Raw genomic sequence first — 11,435 nt, 5'->3', positions numbered from 1 at the left:
TCAGGTCTGTGGGCCGGGGGGGGGGGCTGGGGGGCTGATGGGGACAGCTGGGGGGCGAGTGGCCGCCCGGGAGATGCTGGCTGCATGCCGATGCTGGCCGACGCAGGAGGCAATGGGAAGAACCACGGCTCTGCCGCCAGCGCCGCGGCCCCAACACGCCGCGGCCGCTGCATTATCTGTCCCCGGCAGAAGGGAGGGCTCGGGGGAGACGCGGCGAATGCAAATGAGGGGCTGCTTGTAACCGAAATATCCGGGGTGACAATAAGGTGGCAGGAGCTGCCTCCTGCCTGCATTCCCCCTCGCACTGCCAGACGGTGGAAGAGCATCACTGGGGGCAGGCACAGCAGCCCAGGGTCCCCCCCAGTGCTGGGAGCACTGTCTGTGTGCCCCCTGTGATGCATCCACCCAGGAGCATCCCAGGGGGGCTGTGGGCTGGGTCTCAGCCCGCCTGCCCCAGCCCACGGCATCGCCCTGCAGCCAGGACAGGATCCCCCAGCACACAGGGCTCGTGCCGGATGCCGTGGGGAAGCCCATCCTGGGATTACACGGGCTTTTCCCACCTCCTCTTTCATCCTGCATCATCACCAGGCCACATCAGAGGGTCCCTGGCATTGTTCATCCCCCTCCATCTCCACCTACCCTGGCCAGTGCACCATGGGGGCTGGGTGCTCCCCAGCAGCAGCAGTGTGCAGGATGCAGGGATGCTTCAGGGACAGAGGTGGAGCTGACCGGGCTTGGACTCATTCCATACAGGGGTTTGAACCCTCCAAGACCCAGGGGGAAACCATTGGCCCGCCCCAGCTCTGCCCTGGCTCTTCACAGCCCCTCCAGCACCATGGAGGTGTCTGGCATCCACCAAAGCTCCCCCACTGCAGCAGTCCAGGATGGGGAGAAGGACGCACACAGGGAGGTGCAGCCGTCTCCTCTCCCCAGTCCCAAAATCCTGGCATGGCCTTAAAGCCCAGAGGGGCAAACACAAGGCTGAGGGGCAAGTCCTGACCCCCCTCAGGGCACAGCCCTGAGGGACACAGGCTGAGGATGTCCCCATCACCGGGGCTGTGCCCAGACCCTCGCGCCCACAGGGCCATGCATGGGTGGGCAGGGGGCGGCCACCCGGTTCCCCTTTGCAGGGAAGGGTGAATCGCCCTCGCTATTGCCTCCATTTCGGGACTGCGCTCCCCAACGTGCTCATTAGCAGCAGAGATCAATGTTTCACACTTGCTACTTCATTATTTATAAGTTCAAGCCCTCACTCCTCTGCGGGAACGTGCAGCCCCGTCAGCTCCCAGCTTGCGTTTCCTCTCCCTCCCTGCGCCGGCAAAGGGCCCCCGGAGCCCTGCTCATCTCCCGTGGATCTGCTCCTCGCCCAGCAAGGGAAAGGCCCAGGATTCCTGTCTCTGGGCTCTAAACCCCATTAATTTTCTCTCCAGCCCAGGGAAAAAGGAGAAACCCGGAGGATAAGCTTCCTCTCCACGCCCCAGTATGGCCCGTGGGATGGGAATTGGGGCTGCCCCATGTAAAACCAGCATTAAACCTCGGGACGGTGCCCCATGCTCGTGAAGCCCCTTTTTGGGGGTCGGTACAGCCTGGGGTGATGTGAGCAGCCATGCCTGGCGTGGTGCAATGTGCATTTGCAGCCTTTCCTTCTCACACCCCGTGAGCGAGCCACGTCCCCAACTCCTCGTCATCGCCCTGCTTCAGGGCAGAGTGGCTGAGCCTGGCATAGGAGCTGGGAGCCCTGGGGCAGAGCGCACGGGACATTCTCGATAAACTGCAGAGGATTAAGTCCTCTGGACCATTTCCATGAGGCTCCGGGGCTGAGCTGGCACTAGGGAGAATTGAGTTTGACACAGAGATCATGCCGCTGCCTTTTTCATTGGATTCTGCATCTTCTGCCCTGGAAATATCGACTGCACAGAGGAAGAGCAAGGGAGGGAACAGGAAAGGTCTGGAGCAGCCCCGGCAAACCCCAACCACACTCCTCCTCTCCTCCTTCCTCCCATGTCTGGAGCAATGCAGGGGCTGCTGTGATGAAGAACGAATCCAGTGGCATCTTATTGTACCCCACTGCACCCCATTGCACCCTGCTGAGCCTCCCCACCGCCCTTCTGAGCTCCACTGCACCTTGGTGAACCCCACTGGACCCCACCAGATCCCACTGTGCCCCTCTGCACCCTGCTGTGCCCCCTGTACCCTGCTAAACCCCAATGCATGCCCCACTGCACCCCCAAAGCCTCTCTGCACGCCTCTGAACCCCCTGCTTAGCCCACCTCACTTCAGCTGGTGTGCATTGGGGTCAGCTCCCGCCACCCCAGGAGCACCGTGGCTTTTCCTCCTGCAAAAAAACCCTTGTGTCGTTCAAACCTGCCCCATTGGTGGGTGCCGGGGTGTCCTCCAGCACCCGTGGGAGCTCGGACGGAGGGGTGCAATGGGGCACACTCAGGCTGCTGGTCTCAGGGTACTCAACCAGAGGATGCTGCTGGTCTCCCTGCTCTACCTCGACCCTCAGCCCCGCAGGACCCGCGGCCCAGCACCCACCGGGGGACCCAGGCATCTGGCCCACAGCACCCCATGGCCCTGCACAGAGCTGCAGCAGTCACAAGCCCGGGAGCCACACGGTGAGCGGAGCTCCCCCACGGTGCAGCATTAGTGGATAATCATAGAGCCGGAGTGAAAAGCATCTCCAACACAGCTGGAGAGACCGGGCGCGGGAATTACTGATACCCAGATATTTCCTGGAGCTTTAGGCAGTTAATAAACAAACTGCATGGGCCAATCTGGCTCTGGAAAAACAAGTTGGGGGCCACACGTGGGCAGCAGGGACGGCCACTGGCCTGAAATAGCATGATTGTCCTGGTTTGGGGCCAGTCCCCGGCGGCACGCCGAGCTCCGGCAGCTCCCACCACAGTGCCCGATGGACCCGGCACGTTTACAAATTCTGTAAGACATTCAAGTGATTTACGTAAATCACTTTTTTTTTTAGCAGCACATTCTCTTGAACTTATAAGTATTTGAAACTGCTCACGTGTATCCGTTATTTCTGAGTGGCGATTCACCTCCGGCATCCTGGCGGTTCTCCCCGGGGCCCGGCCGTGCCATCCCCACCTGCATGCATCATCTGCAAACTCCCGGCCAGGCTCGCCCTCCGCATCGGCCTCTCTCTGCTGTAAAACAGCAGCATCGTTTGTCCCCAGAGGTTGCATCATTTTCCAGACAAACGAAGGAAACCCGGTGGGACATGGGCTGCCTGGTGCAAGATAATTGGAGGTGATGGAGCAGAGGAGCAGCCACGCATGGGACCACGGACGGGACCGCAGCTGTTTGCTGGTGGTGACTCGGCTCTCCCGGGAAGCACAGCAGGTCAGGAGTGCCCCGACTCTGTTGGCTCATCTGCAGCTCGGAGACTTTCAAGTATCACAGTATTTTGCTCAAAGCAAATCCTCCAGAAAGCAGCCGGGAGCCGTTTAGCCCTCAGGCGCGGAGCAGAAACGTCGGCGAGCGTTGCTCCTCGGCTGCCTCCTTTCCCCAGCTTCATCCAAGCTTTTCCAGACACGGCTGCTCGTGGGGTGCAGGCGGGAGGCTTGGGGATCCCTCAGCTGCTTGTGGCTTTGCTCACCCCATGCTGACGCTAACGTGGAGACGGCAACTCTTGTTCGAAGCCAGTTGCATTTCACACTCATTCTGCAGCGAGACAGTGATGCCACGGTGCAACCCCGGCAACGTTGCTGCAGGGGAGCAGTGCCACTGAACCCACCATGATCTTGGCCGAGCCGGCGCAGAAGAGGGTCAGGGACAAGTGGGCTGAGGACATTGGCGCTGGGCACAGCACAGCGGGAGGCCGATGCATGCCTGTGCCTCACAGCCGCTTCATTAGCAGCTCTGCAACAGAGCAGGTAAATCATTTAGCGCCTTGAACCCCTAAGCAGTGAACAACATCGCTCCCGCCCGCCCCGGCAGGTGATTAGGAAAGGAGAGAGAAGGACACGCAGGATCAGGATCAGGCCCAGCCGGGGGTCATTTAGTCCCCGGCCCTGCCGTCCAGCCCCAGCAGCACGCACAGCCATGCCCAGAGCCACGGTGCACAGCAGCGCACCCCGCACAGGAGCGCTGTGCACATTCAGAGGTGTCATGCACACACGGAGGTGTCACGCACACCCAAAGCACTTTGCACACCCGGGAGCACCATGCACACACAGAAGTGTCACGCCACAAGCTCGGAGCAGCTCAGATGCACCTCAGGCCATTCCCGCTCCTCTTGCGATGCCTTTGCACATAAAGGGATGAGTAAGCTTTCAAGTGCTATCGGGCCGCAAAGGAGGCAAGGATGTCTCGGCTGCGGATGGGGTACCCTGGGCACGTATGCCCCACGGACGCCGGCCTCCAAGGGAGCCGCAGGCTGGAAACGCAGCCCTGGACCACCACCAGCGTATGGTATTTTTCCAAATTGTTCCCCCTTAATCTCCCTTCGGTCTTTATCTGAGACCCAGGCTGAGCAGCAGCGAGGCACGTGGCGCCTTTGCCGACCGTGGGTATTTCAAACAATCTGCCCAGGAAACCTCCTGGTGCCGTTTTCCCTCTCTCCCCCCGACATCAGGTGGGGAGAAGCTGGGACAGAGGAGGGCAGGTCTCCTGAGCACGCGGAGCTGCGCAGAAGGCAGAGATCTCCACAGGGAGATCCAGGAAATTAACTGTCTCGCAGCCTTTTGCCTTGATTTTAATTTATCTGGCTTTTTATAGACGCCTTTGTTTTATCGCCTGCAGAGAGTTTGGCCTGAGCCAGGGCTTCTCTAAGCAGCAGACATCACTGCAATTCCTGCAACAGCCATGACTGGAGAAGCTCCTCACCATCTCAGGCTCTTATTTATTTATACATGCCCCAACACTTGGACATTATAACCTTTTATTTATTTTTTTTGAATTTTTTTTTTGCTGTATGGTGGGTTTGGTGCATTTGCATCCAGGCTTTTATCGTAAGGACAGAGATGGGGCACGGGATGGTGCTGGGGCAGGGTGCATCCCACTCACCCTCCAGTTTGTCAGGGATTTTAAGCCCCCTGCTCCTTGCTCTCCTGGCAGCCTCATGGCCCAGTAAAGCAACAGGGAGACCCATCCAGAGCAGCTACACGCCGGGGCTGCGTAACCACCCTGCTCGGATTAGATTAGATTTGAAAACCGTGATGCGTGCAGAGCCAGAGCAAGCGAACACAGCAAGAAAACCAGATAGGAATACAATTTTTTTTTCTCCCCACCAATGAAACCAGCGGCTTGAATCTGCTTGCACGAACTGTTTAAGCAATTGTGAAGGATGTCGGAAAAAATTGCAACCTGCTTATGGGTAATTCGTGATGGGCAGGAAACACGGAAAGGCATTGGGATAAGCGTCCACACAGAACAATCCCAGCTGCCCAGGAATTAGTAACACCTCGACAGCATCCTCCGCATCCCGCCAGGGCAGGAGCCGGCAGTCTCGGTGACCCCTCCATGGCACAAAGGGACACCACCAAGGGGTAAATCACCCGGAAAGCTCTCAGCATTACAAACTGTTTCAATTATAGGAGCGTAAATAGATCCCCGGCAAGAAGGATAAGGTGGCTGTGGGAGCCGTCATATCAGATACATGGCGAAGGGCCTGGCCACAGGCACATGCTCGACTGCCTGCGGAGCTGCAGGGGGTCCCAGCTGAGCCCCCAAGAGACCCCGAGCCAGCGGGGCTGCAAATGGCCTCTGCCTGGGGCAGCAGCACTGGCACCCGGCTGGGCTGGCTGGGAAGCGCTCGGCAGCGCTGGCCCAGGGAAGCTTTGAAAGATTAATGGAGTTTAAATGGAGGTGTTTGGAGAGGAGATAAGGCTCATCTGATATGAAATCATACGGAACAACGGGAGCCAGGGAGGCCCCGGGTCCATAATGAAGTCCACTTAGCGCTTTACTCACCATAATGTGCTTTTTATTAAAGTCCTGTGCTGCAGAGGCTGGGTCTGCAGCCAATAACGCGGGGTAGGATGGCACAGGGACCTGGAGCACCCGGCCCCTCCACCAAAAGCAGCTGGGACAGAGTGTGCCAGCCCTGCACAGTCCCACAAAGGGACCTTTGGTTTCCCGTCCCCCGTGCGAGCCAGGGACAGGGCTCCTGCATCACCCAGCACCGCAGCATCACCAGTCCCTACGGCTGGGGCTGGGCTGCCTGGGTCCGCGGGGACGGGGTGGAGAGGAGGCGGAGGTGGGGAATAATACAGAGGAAAAACTCCTTTTTAATCATCAATTTTTCTGCATTAGAATGTGACATGCTAATCCACTGTGAAGCGTCTAATCTGGGGGATAAAGGGCTGGATAACACGAGCTGCGCCCGGCTTGGCTGGTGGAGCGAGCGGAGGCAAGGTGGCAGCATCTGATAAGGGGCAGCAGGATTAATCCCAGCAGAGATCCTGGCTGCCCAGGCAATCCCACCTTCCTTGGCTGCCCCGACTCTGCCTCTCACCAGGGTCGGGGAGGGGATCTGCAGCCACGAAGCCGTCCCAAAGCAGCTCATCCTGCCCAGACCAGCGATGGAGGCACTGTGGGTGCCACCACCAACATCTTGGCAGCTCTGGGAGCTGCAAAGCACCTTCATGGTCCAAAGCACATTGCAAACCTGATTCTTCTCCCCTCCAATGCAATGTACCCAGCTGTGTCATGGCAGCAGGATAGCCCAGCTACAGGGTGCCCATCTGCCCCATCAAATATCCATCCCCCAAATCCTGCTCCTAGCTGCTGTGGCATTGCACCCCATCTCATCCCTTCCCACCAGTCAGTTCTGACCTCCAGGCACCCTCAGGGATGATGCAGGCAGCTCGGCCCCGGCTCAGCCAGTCCTTGGCAGGGACAGGCAGCACCCCGTTACAAAACCGAGCAGGTCCAGCTCCCGGGCGCTTTCTGCGACAGCCTCCCCAGGGCTGGGCTGCCGCTTGCAGGCCTGGGATAACAGAGCTTGCAATGTTGTTTTCTCCTCGCCTCCTCGGGGATTGGTTTATCTCTATGAATAACTCCATCCCAGCTTTGATCTCCTCTGCCATTAAAGCATGACAGGCTGTGAAATGTGCGGTTGCTGCCGTCAAATCCCCCTCCCGCTTCCCCCCTCCCGGTTACAAAACGGAGCAGCTCCGGCTCCGGGGCGCTTTCTGCGACAGCCTCCCCAGGGCTGGGCTGCCGCTTGCAGGCCTGGGATAACAGAGCTTGCAATGTTGTTTTCTCCTCGCCTCCTCGGGGATTGGTTTATCTCTATGAATAACTCCATCCCAGCTTTGATCTCCTCTGCCATTAAAGCATGACAGGCTGTGAAATGTGCGGTTGCTGCCGTCAAATCCCCCTCCCGCTTCCCCCCTCCCGCCGCCTCCGTGCTCCCCCGCTCCGGGGAACCTCCTTTCCCGGGCCTGTGACAAGCTGCAAAAGCAGCAAGTGGGGCCAAACTGCCCCAGGACAGTGGCCAAACACTACGCCAGAGCCAGGAAAAAACAGGCTACTTCCACCATCCCGCGTCCCTCGCTGCGGCAGGGAGGAGGGCATCGACCATCCCTGGTCCCCAGCAGTGGGTCAGGGTGCGGCAACATCATCCCAGCACGCGCCGCCACGGGGGCTGATGTCACGACTAATTATAGCATCCCCCGTCCCTCTCCCCCGCCAAAGCTTTACCTGAGAGAGGGTAAAAATAACTCCTGGCAAGGGAGGAGCGGGAACAAGCCCAAGGACTCCTCCAGCATCGCCAAAACTTGCACAAACCAGGACGGCACCCCCCTGCCTGTAACATGGGGACACAGCCACAGTTTGTCCCCAATCATGGAGTCAGGACACGCTCCCCTGAGCGCCAGCGCCACCGTGCTCCTGGCTGTGACCATCCCCGGTCACCTTCACCCCGGCTCGAGTGTCGGCTCTGGGACAGGCGATGGTAACCGGAGCCGGGGCAGCGCTCATCCTCGCCGCCCCGCACGGCTGCTGGGAACCAGCCCTGGCACTCTCCGCAAGCTGTTTAAGCCGAGCAAGGCAGGTTAATGGCCCCAGCTGATGGTGGAGTGTTTTCATTACAGCATCTCCCTCTCCCTGCTGCAATCGCTCCCAGGAAGACACATTAAACCTCCCCATGCCATGGGATCAGATCAGCCCCTCACTCACACCATCAGGGACTGTCCCACAGGGTCCCCAGGCAGCACCACTCACCTGTCAGTGCCCTGCCAGGGCTAAACAAACCCCTTCAGGCTTCTCTTCCATTTTCCTTCTTCTCCTCTCCCTCCTACAGACATTGCACAGAAACTCCCTGTCCCAGAGCTGGGGAACACCAGAAATCCCACCCCGACCTCAGCCAGTACCTGCTTGCTCTCTGCCAAAAGCATCCTCCCAGCTCACTCCCACAGGGCTAAGCCAGCCCAATGCCCCCAAACCCCCACACAGGTGAAGCCCTGATGCCTTTATAGCCCAGCCCTGCCCACGGTGCAGCTGCAGCTCGTCTCCGTCAAAGGCAAAGGGCTGGGATGTGACCTGGTCCCCATGGCATGGTGGCTCCCAGCCACCCAATCCGCCTCCCTGGTCCCATTTCCCAGGACGAGTTTCCAGCTCAGACTCTCTGGGTTGCTCCCAAAAGGCGCGACCTTGCTCTCAGCTTTATGAAATTTCATCCCGTGGCTCTGGTGCTCGTCCCCAAGGTCACCCATCCTTTCTCCCAGGTGCTGACAGCATCCCCAGCTTTGTGGCAACTGCCAGCATCCCTCTTACACAAGGGCTCTATTGGGAATATTGAGCTTGGAGAACCCCAGGACGGCCTCTCAAGGGACAACCCGCTGTCACGTCATCGGTCATCATCTTGGCTGAGTCTGCCCTGGCAGGGATCCCTAGTGCACACCCTGCCCATTACACCGGCGTCACTTGCTCAGGAAGAGCAGATAACTTTGCACGGTATCAGATCAGATTTGTACAATTTTCCTGGTTGCATTTGTTCGCCCGGTTTGGTGGTGCCCATATCCGCGAGCCGGGATGTGGTCAGGGACCGGGGCCCTGCACTGCATGCGGGGAAGGAGGCACAGCAGCCGAAGCAGCAGGCTAGGGCATGCTCATCGCACCCGGGCACCGGCCAAAACCTCCCATCCAGCTCTTGCGCATCAAAGCGCTGCCATATTTAGATGCTCCCCTTCCCCTTGGGCCGGTGATGGCGGCTGCGGTGCTGGGATAGGGCTGGAGATTGCTCTGTGGTCGCATCAGATGCTTTTATGAAGTGCTGATTGAAGGAAAATAGCAAACCGCAAGAAGGGGCTGTGCTGCTGCAGGGCTGCAGGGAGGAGACGGCTTTGCTCCCGGCAGCCAGTCTGGCCGCCGGCTCCATCCCACCACCCTGCATCAGGGCTGCCTCCCCAGGACCCCCAACCCCAGCCAGCTCAGCAGCACGAGGCCTGGACGCCGTCCCCCGGGGGAAGCGGTGGCTCCCTGTGCCCCACAGGGATCGGAAGCACGAGGTGACACACCGCGCAGTGGCTGGGTTCTGCAGAAGGAATCATCACCTGAGCTATGGCAGCGCCCAAATCCTGCCAAAAGCAGCCCTGGCTTGGAGGAGGATGGACCTCGCACCGCGCAGGACGTTGCCTTCGCCGGGTGCCCCTGTGCACATGCTGCCGCCCCATGGCACAGGGAGATGAGCCTGCAGGGACGGGTGCTGCCAGGGCAAGATGAGCACTGTGAGAGCTTGGGGACATCATAGAATCCTTCCGCCCTCGCTGGCACCACCTGGGCGGGCGCTGCAGCAGGACGGTGTCACAAGCATTTTGGGAAAACCTCTGGCTCCAGCTGCCCTGATGAAGAGCCCAGAGAGCCCGGCATATGGTGGCTCCGGAAACAGCCTGGCACCCGGCGGGGAGCGCCTGGCTGGAGCAGCCAGTTGGGCTGCCAGGGCCGTGCTGCCCCACAGCGAGGATGGAGGATGCGGTGTGGGTACGCAGCACAGCGAGTGCCTGCACACACACCCGTGCACACCCGTGTTCACCAGACCCGGCAGCCCCTCAGGCCCCCCAGGCAGCACCAGGAGCTCCCAACATGTCGGTGCTTCTGGAGCCGGCGACGTCTCTGCTCCGTCCTGCCAACAGCAGCCGGCTGGTCCCAGGGGACCTGGGGAGCCCGCAGAACCGCCCCTCGCTCCTCCTCTCCTCCTCCCTGCTCCTGATATACCCTCCTCTCTCCATCCCCTCTGAGCATCCCTCTGTTCTTCTCCCTCACTCCCGCTTGCCTCTCGCTCCTTTTCCCTTCTCCGTTTCTCTTCTCTGAACTTGCCCCTTCCTCCTTCTCTGCTCTCCCCCAGCCCCTCTCACTCACACCCCGAGGAACCAACCCACCGTCGAAGACCCCCAGGCTGTGGCAGGGTGGGGGTCAGGACCCCCACGCCAGAGCTGGGACCTCCACGCTGCAGCTGGGACCCCCACGCTGGACAATGCCTCTCCAGATATTCTGCACCATCTCCTTCTCCAGCGAGGAAGGACCAAGAGATGCTGCAGCCACTGGGAGGGGAGAGGATGGAGCAGATGAGTTCCTGTATGGGCAGGAGGAGGATGAAGAGGAGGAGGAGGATGCGGGGGCAGCCACGGACTTTGTGGCCTTTGCCAGCAGCTGCACGCTGCACGGGCTGAGCCACATCTTTGTGGAGGGCAGCCTGGGCGTTCGGCAGGCGCTCTGGGCGCTGGCCTTCCTCCTCTCCCTCTCCGTCTTCCTCTACCAGGTGGCTGACCGCATTGTCTACTACCTGGAGTACCACCACATCACGCTGCTCAGCGAGGAGGACAGCCCCAAGATGACCTTCCCTGCCGTCACCTTCTGCAACATCAACCGTGTGCGGGTCTCGCAGCTTAGCCACGAGGACCTGCTCTACCTGGCCCCCCTGGTCGACTATGAGCCCGGGATGGAGCTGGGCTTCACCCCAGCCCAGCCCGGCCCCGGGGATGAGGACGAGCCCCTAAATTTGTACAGGTTTTTTAACCACACTTGCCACCAGCTGGAGGACATGCTGCTGAGCTGCAGCTACCGGGGCGAGCAGTGTGGCCCCGGCGACTTTGCGGCGGTGAGTAGCCCCAAGGTGGCCAGGCATGGGGAGCAGCTCCAGCCGGCATCGTGTCGGATCAGGCATGGTGGGCGATGCTGTCCTTGCCCGCTCGCTCAGGGACAAGCTGATATTTCAGCCCTGTCCACCGGCACCTGGGCGTCTCGCTGGCGTTGGGGACGGCACCGGCTGCGGAGACCCGCTGGCAGGACATGGAGAGCAGCCCCAGGGCTGTGCTTGCAGAGGAGGTGCCTGGCTCCTCCGTCCCGGCGTCACCACCGCCTGCGGGGCACCGTGCAGTCTGCAGCCCACTGGCCTCACATGCCCCTTGCCCAGGCTGGCAGCAGCTCAGTGGCGTGGAGACATGCCAGCTGCCGGAGGCGTTAGCGGGAAA

General features: G+C 60.2%; 1 protein-coding gene across 1 annotated transcript in view; it reads left to right on the top strand.

The window, feature by feature from the left end:
- Positions 1 to 11,435, top strand: part of ASIC4 (acid-sensing (proton-gated) ion channel family member 4) — a 17,994-nt gene that overhangs the window by 3,518 nt on the left and 3,041 nt on the right.

The sequence above is a fragment of the Pygoscelis adeliae genome, unplaced genomic scaffold (genome assembly GCF_000699105.1).
Source record: "Pygoscelis adeliae isolate BGI_AS28 unplaced genomic scaffold, ASM69910v1 Scaffold803, whole genome shotgun sequence".
NCBI classification, from domain to species: Eukaryota; Metazoa; Chordata; class Aves; order Sphenisciformes; family Spheniscidae; genus Pygoscelis; species Pygoscelis adeliae.
Note: the sequence above shows the minus strand (reverse complement) of the source record. Positions and strands in the feature narration are given on the sequence as shown.